General features: G+C 37.5%; 1 long non-coding RNA gene across 2 annotated transcripts; it reads right to left on the reverse strand.

The window, feature by feature from the left end:
- Positions 1 to 478: 478 nt before the first annotated feature.
- LOC122235718 lies at positions 479 to 11,526 on the reverse strand. 2 transcript variants are annotated; one of them, XR_006213738.1, is made up of 3 exons: positions 11,323 to 11,526; positions 3,717 to 4,025; positions 479 to 786 (listed from the first exon to the last, which is right to left on the reverse strand). It is a non-coding gene; the product is annotated as an uncharacterized LOC122235718 (long non-coding RNA). The 2 variants fall into 2 exon arrangements; XR_006213737.1 differs by having other exon boundaries at positions 11,291 to 11,526.
- Between the last annotated feature and the right edge of the window lie 4,817 nt (positions 11,527 to 16,343).

The raw sequence follows: 16,343 nt of genomic DNA on the forward strand, positions 1-16,343 counted from the left end.
TAATGGTTCTGGATCAATTAAATTTCATATGGAGAACAATCAAAACTTGACAGCTAGCTTAACAGCTAAGCATATATGTTTTAAAACATAATTTCAAATGATTATAGACAAATTTCAAGAGCAAAACAAGTGTTTAAAATGAAAGGTGGAGTATTTTCAAGATTTTGAACTGGGGGAAAATTTCTTTTAAATAGAACACAAAAATACCAGTGTTAAATGAAATTTGATCAATGACATCAATTAAAGAAAATACGTTCATTAAAAAAATTCTATTCTGTTAGGAGTGTAGAAACCCACCATGAAGTTGGGGAAGGCATTTATAACACAAATAACTTTTCTAAAACGCTCATATCCAGAATATTTAAAAAAAATTTTACACACAAACAAAAAACAATTACAGAGACTCTAATAAAAAAATGGGGGAAATTGACGCTGTCTTAGTCTGTTTGGGCTGCTATACAAAATGTCAGACACGGGGTGGATTATAAACAAGAGAGGTTTATTGCTCACAGTTCTGAAGCCTAAAAGTTCAAGATGAAGGTGTCAGCATGGTCTCATTCTGTTCAGGCTAGCTTCCTGGTTCTGAACATGTCTGAACTTTCAAAGATTCTCCATCTCATTGGGTCTGAGCTTTCCACATTTCAAGGGTTGGCTTTTTCGGGTCTGGCAAATCAATTATCACTCAACCATCTGCTTTCCAGCACTGACATATTCTACTTTTTCCCATTTCCTCCATCCTCGTTATGGTTATATATATATTTTTTAAATCTCTGTACTGTATTTTCACTGCAATTTCAAAAGAAATAAAATTAGATGAATATATTCAATCTGCCACCTTTCCACAGAATGAGTTTGGGTCTCTTAATCTCTAAAATGAACATCAAAATAACTATTTAATGGGATTGAACTATTAAAAGAGATTTATATATTTAAAGCAACCAACATCTTTCCTGTGGCTATTAAAACAGGATTTAAATGCAGGTGAAACCACCACCACCACCACCACCACCACACACACACACACACACACACACACACACACACACACACATCACATTACATCACATCAAATCACATTAACATACGTGTACACACACACACGCACACACAAACAGTCTCATCTCCCCCCTCCTCCAACCCTGGAAAGATCATGTAAATTCAATCAAGGGTAGAATTCAGATGTGGATTATTCAGATATGGAGCTTATTCTGAGTGTGAGGCATTCTTAGTCCATAATGAGAAAATATAATTGACTACAGGAACCCTGAGGATATTTAGATACGAAGCATCAAACTTTCTCTTGAAAGACACTATTAAAACAGGACATACATTTATAATCAGTTGTATATCTGGGGAGATATTGGGATTTGAATAGAACAATATTAGTAAGCATTAATAGAATGTAGTATATTGCCTGACTTGTGAAATCTAGCAGTAAAAGAAGATCACAGTTCCCTGTTAATTAGGGCCACCTACAGTGTTGGAAACCTTTTTGGATGATCAAAGAGGAGGCATACTTAACCCAGGAGATGTTGACAAGCTCTTCAGCTTGTTAGCATAATATAACTCTCCACTAAGTGCTTGATGTACAAGCTCTTTTATGCTCTACCACAGTTTTGGTTTAGTAGTTTTTGAAACAATATTCCTTACATAAACAATGAAACTTAAATGGGAATTTGATTTGTGCTAGTATCTATTCAAGCATATCATTCAATACTGAATATCTTTTGTGACACTTTTTCTTACTACAAGAATTATAAAATACTTTAAGATACTAAGGATACTTCCCTTTTTGAATCTGCAAATGAATCCATAAAGGTCTAAAGAAGGTTGGGCTCAGATTACATAGGAGATCATCTATTTCCCCCTGCCTGCTTCACAACTGAAATACTGGTCCCTAATGTTAAACTTCAGGGAATTGAGAAATATACATTCTTGGTAAGGGATCTCAGATCAATGACTTCCTGAGCTGGAGAGGAATTTTTTTTTAAAGTCTCTGGTCTATATAAATAGTCTGTGCGGCACAGTAGGAAGATCATTTCCTGTGAATCAGATAAACATGCACTCAACTCCTCGCTTGTTATCTGAGTGCTTTGGGGTATGTTACTTCATCTTTCAGTGTAAAAACAAGGGTCATAATACCAACTTTTAAAGTTGTGTGGAAACAGGAAAAAGAAAAGGCCGATAAACCACCGCATACATTTGGGGCCTCAATAATTTGTAGCTCTTACCAATAAGCACTCGATCTGCATCCTTTTCTCACTTAAACCAAAAATACAATTCCTTATCATGAAAGGTATTGACAGACTGGTAGAAAAAGAAATATTTTAGAGTATTCAAAGTAAATTTATGTGTAGTATCATTAAAATGATTTTATTTTCTTCAACCTACTAACTACTGAAATGTACCTGCTGATTAAATTCAATTTGTTAATAAACATCTATAGAGGACGTAAATGCATGCCAAACTCAGTACACAGAACTAGGGATCCGTGCTTGGGAACCCTTGGACAAGCCTGACTCAGCAGGTCACAGGACTTTCTGGCCATTCTCCTTGTGGCGATGTGTCCTTCCTCTGTGAGCATATGGAATTGTAATTGTCACTTTCCATAACCAGGAGGTAATTTATAGCAAGGGAAGAGAGCAAAAGTGTATTTTCTCTTTACATTTGCACTGTGTAGTAAGAATTTTCAACTGCTTGTTGCTTTGTGATATCTCTGTTAGGGAAGAGTGAAGAGGCGAAACGAAATAAAGTAAATGTAAAAGCGGTGGATGATAGACCTGCTTATCGTCTTGGGTATAAAAGAGGTGGCAAGTCACCTCAAGGGGAGAAGCACAGGTCAGGTGATCCATGGAGCTCTTTTCCTGCCCCCTCAGCCCCGGCCTGACCCTCCCAGGCCTCTGCTTCTACAGTTCAGGGACCAGAGGTTAAGGTGTGTGGGGGAGTTTGCCAGGAAATAAGGCTTGGAGGAGCAGGCTGGGGCCAGGCTGGGGAGATTAGCCTTCATCCTCTAGGCACCAGGGAGCCAACAGAGGTCTTTAAACAGGGAAGCCATGTGATCAGATTAGCTTTTCAGGATGATAACTCTTTATTGTGGAAAATGGACTGTGGGGGGAGAGACGTGTTAAGGGAACCAATTAGGAGGCTGTTGTCTTACTGGACTTTCTTATACAATAACTATATGTTACTCTATAAAATATCTCAAGGACCTCATGGTGCTGTAATTTTTAGTATTTATTTAACATTCAACATAATTTAACTCCCTAAGCATTTTTTTTCATTCATTAATATATGTTTAAATACTATTCTAATAGAAAATAAAAATGCAATCCAACATGAACTTAAGGTACTCATCGTAATCTCAATTCTTTCAAAAGAATTAAATGCATGAAATATGCATGTTCACTCTGCATATGTATCCGAAAGCTCAATTCTGCATTTAAAACAGTGTTTCATTTGCAAATATTTATTTGCTTTGTGCTGCATGGTACCAACTTTTTTATTTTCCACATAAACTAATATCATAGGTTGAGACATTAACTAGATATTAAATTGTACAGCAGGAAACTGTGCAATACTAGCCACCTTCCTTTATAGCACTCTAAAATAAGTTTAAATATACGTGTGTGTGTGTGTGTGTGTGTGTGTGTGTATATATATATATATATATATATATATATATATATATATATATATATATATATATATAGACATACCTTCGAAGCTTCCACTGAGCCTAAACAGTAGAATATAAAATTACTCATAGAATTTGCTCAAGTTGCACTTTCGAAATTCACTCTTTTTAGAAGTTGTAAAGTATTCATAAAAGCTGAAAAAATGTGCAAAAATTTGCATTGATGGATGTTTTCTTATCCTCCATCAGGAAATGATGTACTTGAAACTCATTATAGATCTTCATAGAAACTCGACGGAACGTGCCTTGGGCTTTGTGCTCATCAGCACATACCGAGTTGACTGCATAATTCATATCTCTTGTGTCACATTTCATGTATAACATGTATTTCCTGTTAATTATAAAAATAAAAACACATCATATATTCTAAGAGCATAATTACGAAAATGCTGCAGAAAGTTGTGTTTGAAGTGTATTATCCAATTTCTCTTTTAAACATATAAGGCGGAAGTTATTTTCTCTTGCTATTTTAAAGACAGTTTAACAATGCTTCTTTTTTCTCTTCCACCTGACTCTACAGAATGATATAGAGGCTCCATAACATAGGAAACAGGAAATAATAGAGACAGAGGAGTTACCAACTCTATCATCTCGAAACATTTAGACAAATAAATAAAATGAACTCAGGACTTTCCAGGACAGAACCAAGATTGTTCTCTGGATATGAAAACCAAAGCAATTCACTGATTAGTGATTAATTATTTTTTTTCCTCTTTGAAGGACATGATTTTTTTTATATATGTTTGTAGTTCATAGAAAAACAAAATTCCATGAAGGGCCTGATCCTATTAGCCTCCGGCAGTCAAAATTCTCTTAGATAACATCTTCCTTTATAAAAGAGGAAATATATCATGTAATTAAGATTCTAACTACTTAATAATTATAATTTAGCTTGAGAGGACTTTTTAAGTATCATGTAAGGTTCATAAATCTTGAACTGCATATGAAGTTATAACCCCTATTGCAGTGTAAGCTTTCACACCTACATAATATACAAGCTCTAGCTGTACAAGATAGCCACCACCCTTTGGTTACTAATTAAACAGGCATGGTATTAAACATAAATTAACTATATAATTAATATTACATACTTGTCATAGGTAGTTATTGTGCATCTTTTCCCTTGACTCACAGGGAAGAAACTTTTTGGCATTAAACTTTGGTTAATTGATTCACTGCTGAAGAAATGGGCTGAATTGTTAGACTGACTTGTCATCAAATATGAACTTTTCCGCGCAGAAGCGACTTTGAGTTCCCTAAAGTAACCCTGTTTTGCCACCAAAACCTTATCTAAGAAAATGGTGTGATTTGTTTAGTAATATATATAACTTTGTAAATGTATTCACTTATTGATTTATTAATTTATCTACAAGTGCCATCAGAAACTAACATGTTTATAAAAATGGATATAAAAATATATAGTCACAGAAATGACAAATAGGCTTGCTATGACCAATTGCTTCCCATCTCTCGGCATTAGCTGCCTAACATATTCATATAAGTCCGGCATTATGAATATTATTATTATTAATAATAATAATAATAATAATAGCTATTGTGATTATAATAAGATCCCATAAATAAAGAAAAGGGATGCTGATCTGTATGCCAAGTATTTGCAGAGACCTTGAATAAAGCATTACAGACAGCATCCCAAAAGTTTATACAAAGTAACCAAGGAGGTACAAGAAGAATAATCCACTCTTCTTATGGGGTCATAGAAAAAAGTATCTCATGGTGACTGAAGATGACCCAGAACAATTCAAGTAGAGATGACTAGTGACCGATATAATATCTGAAACAGGAGCTGAGCTCAAGTTCTGAGCTTGAGATGTAAATTTATGAGTCACCAGCTGATTATTAAAAGATATGTAAAGGCTTTTTGGATGGACGAGGCTGGAAAGACATCTCTAGCAAAGACACCAAGCTTGAGCAAAAGAACATCCTTCTCAACTTGTTTAATAGTTCTTCACAATGGAAGCATTGGATGTATTTCGTGGGTGGTGAGAGGCAAATGATAAAACATTGGAAACTTGATTGGCTAGAAGAAAAGATTAAATTAGGATTTTATTCTTCATCAATTTGTATTTGTCAGAAATGAAATATGTTGGGGCGCCTGGGTGGCGCAGTCGGTTAAGCGTCCGACTTCAGCCAGGTCACGATCTCGCGGTCCGTGAGTTCGAGCCCCGCGTCAGGCTCTGGGCTGATGGCTCGGAGCCTGGAGCCTGTTTCCGATTCTGTGTCTCCCTCTCTCTCTGCCCCTCCCCCGTTCATGCTCTGTCTCTCTCTGTCCCAAAAATAAATTAAAAAAAAAAGTTGAAAAAAAAAAATTAAAAAAAAAAAATAAAAAAAAAAAAAAAGAAATATGTTACCAGACTTACATATTTGCATATTTATATTGTATATTTACATGTTTTATACTCCTAGCTGTCAAATAGATATGAAATTCTATTATTTAGTAAACTATCTGAAGTAATGGTTTTCTTTATGCAATTATAACTGCTTCTTTGCAATCCTTATAAATTTAATATACATTTGATAGAACTCCAATGTATCACTTCTGTTTGATAATGAAAAATCTTGAATGATATTTGAATAAACATTTTCAAACATACTTACATACTTGGGGTTTCCTAATTAATGGAATTCTTGAATATATGTAGGACAGATACACAAGTTTTAAGGCTTTTCGTTTGTTTTACTTGAAATTTATTTATTTATTTTGTGAGCGAGAGAGAACGAGCAGGGGAGAGGGGTAGAGAGAGGAAGGAGGATCCCAAGCGGGCTCTGCACCATCAGCGCAGAGCCCGACACAGGGCTTGAACTCACGAACCATGAGATCATGACATGAGCTGAAATCAAGAGACACTTAACCCTAAGCCACTCACACGCCCCTCAAGTTTTAAGTTTTAAGTTAACACATTAATGTGTCAAGGCATAGTTAAAGAAAAAGTTTAGGCTTTTTTATTGGAAGAAATTGGTTTCTAAGCCTGGGCAAACTGCTTAAAGTTCCATAATGTCTGCTTCTTTTCAACTGAAAAAAATAACAACTAGTAAGGATGAGATGAGATAAATAAAGCATGTGCAGCTTGAAAATGCTAATAAATCATGACTGTACTATAATTGGAATATATCGTTATGGAATGGTGTATATGTTCTACACAAGAAGTTAAGAATGTGCTGAAATCTGCATGTCCATTCCCAAATTTAAATGGAGCATACATGAGGACATATAGCATGAAGTTCCTGCTTTTAAGGAATTTCAATTGAGTGATGTAACAAATGAAAGATGTCAAAGCCAATTTGCATTAGGAAAGCAACTAGTATACATGATATTATCCAATAGACATCTAGTCTATCAGCAGTTTACAGATGATAGCTTTTGTAATGTAGAGGAAACACGAACAAAATATAATTTTTTTAATTTTTTAAAGAGCAACTCTTCCAAATGATTTCAATTTATGAAATGAATTATTTGATTGATTAATGAATTTTACAGAATTTACAATGCTTGTGTAAAAACAATTAATTGCCTCTTTGACTCAAACAGGTTTATATTTGTAAGTTATTTTTAAGCCCCCAGTTGAGACTATCAATTTCTTTAGTCAGGAGGCTCACCCTCATTAGTCAAATGAGAGATAGATTGCAGCTAGGAATATTCCAGTTTGTCCTCAGAATAGAACCCTCTCTCTCTCTCTCCCCTTTGTCCTTTTTCGTCCTCCTTCCTACAAAGATTTATTTTCCTATTTGTTTCCTCTTTTCCATCGGCTGATCATTGAAGGTCTGTTACTGCACATTCATTAAGACCACGCTGGGTGCAGAACACTGCAGAAGACATTGAGGAACTTAGCTCAGTAGTTTCTGATTGAATTGGGGCTTAATTTTGCTTTTGTTCTGCACTGGGATACAGAGATTTAGTTCATTCATGCCTTTTCTCTTACTTTTGCAGTTAATATTTTGGTTCACTTTTACAAACACTTTGAGTATTCTCTGTGACAAGAAATGAGCAAATTGTAAGAGACAATTATAATGCAATGGGATACGGAAATTACTTCCAAGTACAGGATGATGGGGCATAGAAGATGGGCTTAATCTATCTAAGGATGGGCTGAGGGGAAGACTTCTCGGACAACATGATATTTCAGTCAAGGTCTTACAAATGAGTAGAAATTACCTAGAAGTTGTGTGTGTGTGTGTGTGTGTGTGTGTGTGTGTGTGTGTGTGTGTGTGTGTGTGTCTGTGTGTGTCTGTGTGTTTGACAGACAAACACACACACAGACACACAGAGACAGAGAAGCTGGGATTGGGAGCAGAGTGGGCATTTCACAAAGAAATGCACGAGCAAAGATGCACACAAAGGCACCAAACTGGATGGTACTTTTACTGTTTGCTGCAGCTAAAACTGGGGAAGTGAGCAGTCAGGTCAGACTATGGGAAGCCTTATATGAAATGCTGAGGTGTAGAAGTCATAAGTCGTAGATATCTATATAGAGAGAGAGAAAAACAGCAGGAATCTAGACTTTAAATGCTCAACCTCACCTCTACAAGTTCAATGACAACTATATATGCAAAGGTTCAGGAAAAGAAACATACCATATTTTACTTTTTCTCTATTATACTTATTATATTTATTCCCTAGGTGATTTTGTCTAATCTTATGGCTTTAAGTATTATCTGTATGCTCCTGACTCCCAAATACTTTTATCTCTAGCCTCAATCACTGCCCTGAACTCCAAACTCACATCCAGTTGCCTACCCATATTCCCAATCAAATGTCTATTGGAGACCTCAAACTTAAGCTCAGTACAGAAATCCCACCATGCCCTCCCAAGCTGCTCCTCCCACACTTCTCCTTATCTCATTAAATAAAAACTCTGGTCTTCTAGTTGCTCAGTCTGAAATCTTGACTCCAGGGGCTTATCTGATCTGCAAGGATCTCCTGCTGGCTCCTTCTTGAATGTGTAATCAGAAACGAACCACTTCCCACCTCCCGTTGCTGCCAACCTACTGCAACTGTCATCTCCCACCCAGATTACTCCAGCAGTCTCCCAAATGAGCTTCTTGTTTCCAGGCTTGCTCTTGTAAAAAAGACTCTCCACATAGCAGAGTGAAGCTATAAAAACAGTCAGATCACATGACTCCCTCCAATGGCACCTCACCTCACTTAGAGAAAAGACCATATTTGAAAAGACCATATTTACCATGACCCACAAGCATTCTTGGATTAGCTCCTGATACCTCTCTGACCTTATCTCCCTCCTCTCTCCCCACTGCTTACTTTACTTCAACCCCACTGGCTTCCTTGCTGTTCCTCAGACACATCAAGTACACTCATGCACTTGCTAGTCTCTCTGCCTAGAAGGCTCTTCCCACCATGCTCTCTTCCTCCCTTCTTTCAGGCCTCTTTTCAAATGTCATCTTATCACTGAGGTCTTTCTTGGACGCTCTATATAAAAGAGCAACAGCTCCCCTTGGGTGCCTGGGTGGCTCATCAGTTGAGCATCTGACTTTGGCTCAAATCATGATCTTATGGCTTGTGGGTGCGAGCCTGCACTGGGCTCTATGCTGACAGCTCAGAGCCTGGAGCCTGCTTTGGATTCTGTGTCTCCTTCTCTCTCTGCTCCTCCCCGCTCTCATTCTCTCTCTCAATCTCTCTCTCAAAAATAAATAAACGTTAAAAAAAAAAAAGAGCAACAGCTCCTTACACACACACACAGACACACACAAACTGACTACTCCCCCAAAACCTACTCTACTTTACTCCATAGCACTTACCAGCATTTGTCCATGTATGTACACATCTGTATCTGTATCTATAGTTTATACTTACATACTGTCCCTTTCTCTCCCCTAGAATAAAAATACTATGTGAGCTGGGATCTGGGACTGTTTTGTTTGCTGCTAAATCCCCAGGTCCTACAACAATGTAACACTCAATAAATTTTTGTTAAATGAATGAATTTGAGGCTCCCTCCCAAGTATAATATTTCTTGGTGAGACACTCTAGGTTCCTTCTGCATCTCTTCTCTCAACCTCCCACCCCTCCTCTTCTGAAAAAGAACTCTTATTCATCATTTATTCTTCTTCTTTGTATCCCAAGTACCCAGCACACTCTGATATATCTGGCCACTCAAACAAGACAAAGGAGAGGCTTCACTGATCCATTTACACTTCTAAAATACAATAATCACTACTTCAGCCAGAAATAATTCCTTTATCTTCTAAGCTCATTCCAGAATTACAACTCTCTCTAGTTTATCATTCTAATGATGAGGATACACTGACCCAAGTCACTTCATGCAAGAAGATGAATCATAGGCCACCTGCCCCACGCAGCAGCCCAAAGCCCACTGTATCTCCCTGGTCACATAGGGTAACCAGGGGACCAGTAGTGAATTTACCATGAGGCTAATGAAGCGTACGTAACAGGGCTCCTCAATGTCATGGACACCTTCTAAAGTCCCATGCCTAATTGTCTATTTATAATTTTTTTTAATTTTTTTCTCTTAAAGAAAGCTGCACTAAACCTTTAAGTGTCAAAGCCCACAAAACCAGGACAAGATGGGAATTTTCCTAAGACAAAAAGGCAAACAAAATATAACCCATCATGCTTTGAACATGCATGTACCTGTCACCTTCTGGCCTCTCACCTCTTTAGCCACCCACATGTTCATCAACTTTCTACTTCCATTCCACCTTGTTTGAAAATGCCCATCCTGGACATTTTTAAAACCAAGACTGGTTTTGTCTCTTTTCTTACCACTATACATAATAATTTTCATTCTTACGCTTTTCAAATCTGTTTAGCAAACATGTTTCTTAAAATTTTGCCTCATAAAATTAGATAATACTTTTTATTTTATTTCAGGTTTCCCTGTGATGCATTTCTCTCATTCACAGAGTCATGGCAAGTTTCTGTTGTTTTCTTTTCCTCCTCTTACATTTCTTTTTCTAATGTGTAGGCTTGATGGTCAACTTCTCTCCGTGGTACCTGTGATTTATTGAGGAAGCTACCATTTGTCAGCTTTATCGTTCTTTCTCTGGACTGCTATTCACTGTTATGTTTCCTTTCAAGACCTGACACAGCACTTGGCATTAGAGGCACAAGATGAATAAATGAAATGTAAATCTAAGGGAAATTACCTTTGAATGGCATATGGTGCCTGCTCCTGTAAGGAGTTCAAAGCTGCCTGTTCATTCATAAATCCAGAATCCCCAAATTGTACTATTCATAGTCTTGTGACAGACAGTTGTTATAAATTTAACATTTATAGAATGAAGACTAAAACCTGGATTTCCCCCATGGACTTCATCTAGGGTCAAGAAACTCAGAGAATTCTCAATTTCTTTAAAAGATTTTTAAAAAGAACTACAGATCTTCAGAGTAAAGGGCACTTAAATTTACAAGGTTAGACACTCAATCAGCCAAAGGCTTCACAGCATGGACCAAACGCCCTGACATCTAAAATGTAGGATTTCTGGTTGTCCCAGAATTTTATATCCCTATAAACTGTCTTTTAGAACATGATCTGTATTTTAACCAACTGATTTTTGTGGGATTTCAGGAGGGAAAAACAAGTTACTTCAATAACTTACAATCAATATGAAGAACTTCACATAGAGCTAACCTCATAACTTTCCCTGAAAGAACTCATGTTTAATATGCACACAACACATTTCCTTGGGTTCAGAGTGCTGCATTCACTATGTTCCCTATTTTCTTGTCAGTCTTCCACAAAGTCTCCAACTTGCTCAGGAACAGCTGAAATAATATACACAATAGTTTCAAACAGAGAAGAAGGCAAACTATAAGAGACTCTTAAATACAGAGAACAAAATGAGTGTTGATGGAAGGGGCAGGGAGTAGGGGAAAATGGGTGATAGGCATTGAGGAGGGCACTTATTGGGGTGAGCACTGGGTGTTGTATGTAAGCGATGAATCATGGGAATCTACTCCTGAAGCCAAGAGCACACTGTATACACTGTATGTTAGCCAACTTGACAATAAATTATATTTAAAAAAATAATAAAGGGGTGCCTGGGGGGCTCAGTTGGTTAAGCATCTGACTTCAGGTCATGATCTCACAGTTTGTGAGTTCAAGCCCCGCATCAGGCTCTGTGCTGACATCTCAGAGCCTGGAGCCTGCTTCACATTCTGTGTCTCCCTTTTTCTCTGCCCCTCCCCCACTCATGCTCTGCCTCTCTCTCTCTCAAAAATAAGCATTAAAAAATTTTAATAAAAAAATAATAAATAGCTACCAGCTATTAAATACGCGCGCGCGCGCGCACACACACACACACACACACACACACACACACACACACACACAAAAGATTGAGAAAGTTACTTCTCTCTGAATCTTCTCTCCAACTGCGACTGGGGCTGATGTGAAGGGGGTGAGACCCTTCCTTGCCAGGACACTCTTGATTTTTTTCTCCTTTCATTTCTAACTTAAAAATCATACCACTTAGGGGCACCTAGGTGGCTCAGTCGGTTAGGTGTCCACATTTGTCTCAGGTTATGATCTCGTGGTGCATGAGTTTGAGCCATGTGTTGGGCCCTGTGCTGTCAGTTCAGAGCCTGGAACCTGCCTCAGATTGTGTGTCTCCTATCTCTCTGCCCCTCCCCCGCTCACACTCTGTCTCTCTCTCTCCCTCTCCTCAAAAATAAATAAACATTAAAAAAAATGTTTTTAACAAAATCATACCACTTAGAGTTTTGTCTTGGGGCTGAATCAGTGGGGGGGCAGGTGCCACAAATAATATATGGACACAAAATTGAACAATATAGAAATTATATGAAAAGGAGTATTCTCTTTTCTAAATCTTTCTTACTCCTTGTGGGTAAAATCAAGGAGAATTTCTCAGTTTGGTGCTAATATTACTTAAGTCCTAACTCTTATTATATCCCTTTTTAATGAAATAAATAAACAAACAAACCTCAGGCTCAAAACCCTGGGCATGTCACAGTCAACTAAAGTTCAATGGCACGTATCACTCTAATGACTGATAATTTCTTCTATTTAAGGAAAAGAATATCGGTTTTCCATTTATGGGAGTGATTTAAAGTTTCATTGTAATTAAAATCTATGCAAACTTTAAAAGTTCGTTTAAAATAATATTAAATAAGTAATAGGTAATAAATAGATATGGCAAAAATCTTGAATATTGTATGAGAATGACTGAAATTTAGGAAACAATGATTACATGGCATTATTTTATAGAGGTCTTCATTAAAATATTCTTTACCTGGAATGGGGAGCCTTTTTGGCTCCCCAAATTTTCCTGACAACTTGAATTTTTTTCATGTTAGTGATTTAGTCTTTGTTGAGGCACAACAAAAGCATCACCCACATGGCTACCAAAGCTTAGGTTGTGGTCGATAAGGACACAGAGCAAAATGTGCAGCCATGGTTCTAGGGAGCAGAAGCAATGGAAAGGCCAAAAGAAGCAATGGAAAGGCCAAAAGGGAAAGAACCTCATGTCTTGCTCTCTGAGACCTGGTGCCGAGTCTCTCCAAAGAATGGACCTGGTCTCTCCAAAGAATGGAGAGATGATAGGCTGTTTGGAAATAGGCATCCCAAAGTGGACACCTAGAGGTCAGCATGCCCTAGGAGCAGGAAGACTTGAAAATAAAAAGATACCCATCTTCTTGTTGGAGAGGGAAGAATAGCAGCATCTAGACAATTTCTGACTCACCTCCCAGGTCTCAACTATTCATCTCTTACCTCTCGGTCATCTTTGACACCCTAGACTCTAAATAATTCCCTCCCTAACATCCTTCATTGCATACATGGACCAGAAAATCCCAGTTGTTCTACTTCCCTTCTAAAGTTCAGAATTCCCTCCAGAAATATATAAATGATTGGTAATTATCCCTTTGTTACATATATGCTCACTCATCTCCTTTCTCACCAACATCCCTACACACAGCATCCACACTACAGAGCCCCCACCCTCCACCCTGCAATATCGCCATAGAGTTTTCGGATGATCATATAAATTCAGCCAGGCTACTACTCTCACAATAAACTGCGAACCGATGATCTCTTAGAAAAAGTGAAGCTGGTGGGTTTGCTCCAAGTCTAAACTTTAGAAATGAAGAACAGAATTTAGACAGCAGGCACAGAATTTTAACTGAGTTAGAAGGTTCACTGAGACCTCTAGACATCAGTTAGTCTTTTTCTTATCAGGAACTGTTTTTAGAATAAAATCCAACCATCTGGGGGTTGTTTCAATGAGATCTGCACTCCAATGCCTGTATGTATACATATAATATATATATATATATATATATATATATATATATATATATATGAGTTACTAATTGGAAGTGTTATTTGAGCACTCTTTAAAAATTCCTTCCAAAATTAATGAGGGCATATAGTGCATAAAGATCCACAGAGGGAGACCGGCAGCACCAGGAGACATTTGAACATCGTACATAAATGCAGCAGGTAAACAAGTTCACGACATGCATAAAAATGGCAGTGGGGGTTACAACTTGTGAGAATATCTCAGAGGAGCTTTATACTTTTGAGCAAAATTTTTAAAATTTGCCACAGACTTTCAGGTCTATTGTGATATTAGAGCAACTCACTGCATCTGCATAAACAGTTTATTTCATTTTTCTCTTTAATTGTACATTGTGATTGCTAAATATTAATCTCATCCTTTTATTAAAGAAAAATGTGTATTTTTATCTGGTATTTAGAGCTTTCATAAGTTCTTCAAATTTGAAGCAGAGTCAACCAATAATATACTACTACCCTGACTACCTCTGGGTTGTTCATAGTCTATCTGAATAGGAGGCAGAATGACAACAAGGGGTCCTTGAACTCATTAAGTGTTTTATGAGTAGTTCCCATTTCCAGAAAACGTATAAATTCGTTTTCCAGATCCACTCTCTCCACATGTCCACGATGAAAGACACATGCATTCTTTTATCTTACCGAGAGCTTTGTTTTATGGGAGTTACAGAAAACAGAAGACAACCTATAACAATAAACTTAATGCTTCCAATATTAAATTACATTATAAAGCAAATTCCTGCACTAATCTAAAACCATCGAAAATGAATGGAGCTATGAAGATCTCTATGACACTACTGTATACTAATTCATCCCTAGCCACAGGGTATCTAAACCCGTAATGAAGCAGTTTTTTTCTGCGCATTTATTAACTGCTAATAATTTATTTTTTCAGTGAGAGTATAAGAACACTTAATTCTGGTGAGGTCAGCTATTTGTAGGTCACGAGGTTTACCCCCCCTTTTCCTCCATTGCTACGTACAAAAGTGTCTGTGTCCCCAGGACCAAGTAGAGACGCAAGAAAGGATTCAGGGTGTGTGCAAAGGAGTCCTCTAACAGAGCACACAGCAAAACGGAAGGTTTACAGAGTACAGCAGAGTCAGACAGCCAAGAGTAACAGAAAGAACGGTTTAAAGCTTTGGGTCCAAACTGTAAATTGGAGAAGGAAGCTCATCTACAACTTAGAATTTGCAGACCGCTTTTCAAATGCTTGGTTAAGTTCTTCACAGTCCTTAAGGATTTGCAGACATAGTACTTTCATTACTAATAAATGGTTTGTATAATTAAAATAGTTTTTTGAAAGCTCTTTGAATTTCAAAGCACATAGAATTATCCTCTGCACAATCCTGATTCAGAGCAATCGGGTACAATAAGGCATAGATCATGTGCTTTATGATTTACTTAATTCATCATCCTATTTCCCTCTACTACTTACTCCCAAACTGTATTGATCTACTCTTTCTCAAAGCAGGTTACCCAGGCCCAGATCGGGCCTGTGTCTGGCAGTAACAGTTTCTCTAGGAGACAGTTCTATTTAAAATGTTTCATAGCCGTCTAGTTATTTGTTCATTGTTAGGGACGGTGGGAGAGACTATAATAGACAGGCAGCCTCAGCTGGCTTCTGGAAGTAAGGCTAGATCTGGCATTATTAAGAGGATAGATGGTATATTCTATGCCCTATGGAAAATAGTTTGATAATACATCTTGACCCAGACAGAACTTATTAAAAAATCCATTACCTTTTTAATTCAAGTTCATAATGCCCTTTAGAATTTCAATTTAGGCATTTCTTACCAAAATAATAGGTAGCTTTATTACTGAACATGGGAAATAGAGTCTCTCATATTGACAACTCTCTAACACGAGGGTTATTCATTTACCACTGACAAATCTGTGTTCTTACTCTTCACAAAAAAAGGGGTGGGGCACATCTTTTCCTTAGGAGTAGACCTTAGATCAACTTTGCCGTTTCCTTGTGTTAATCTTACAGTGGTGCACAAGTTCTATTTATTGGGCTGTTAATCTTTGCCTAAGAGGACCTGGCTCAATCCCAAAGACCGCTCATAAATCTGCACCCTGAGGACAGTTTACTTTCAAATCAACTGCACACAAATATTAGGAAAGGATAGTGCTGTGCATGGATTCTAGGCAGATATAAATTCATTTGCAATATCAAAGACCGTGTGTAGCTGTGGGAGATCTAGTGGCCGCCTCTTGCTGTGCATCAGAAGCGGTAGCCGGGAACCCGACACCTGCTCCTCTCTTTCTGACACACTTACAAGACAAACACATGCTCCATTAAAAATAACACCACTCTGCTCTGACATGTTTTCTTCCCA

This window comes from Panthera tigris, chromosome F3 (genome assembly GCF_018350195.1).
Source record: "Panthera tigris isolate Pti1 chromosome F3, P.tigris_Pti1_mat1.1, whole genome shotgun sequence".
Taxonomy (NCBI): Eukaryota; Metazoa; Chordata; class Mammalia; order Carnivora; family Felidae; genus Panthera; species Panthera tigris.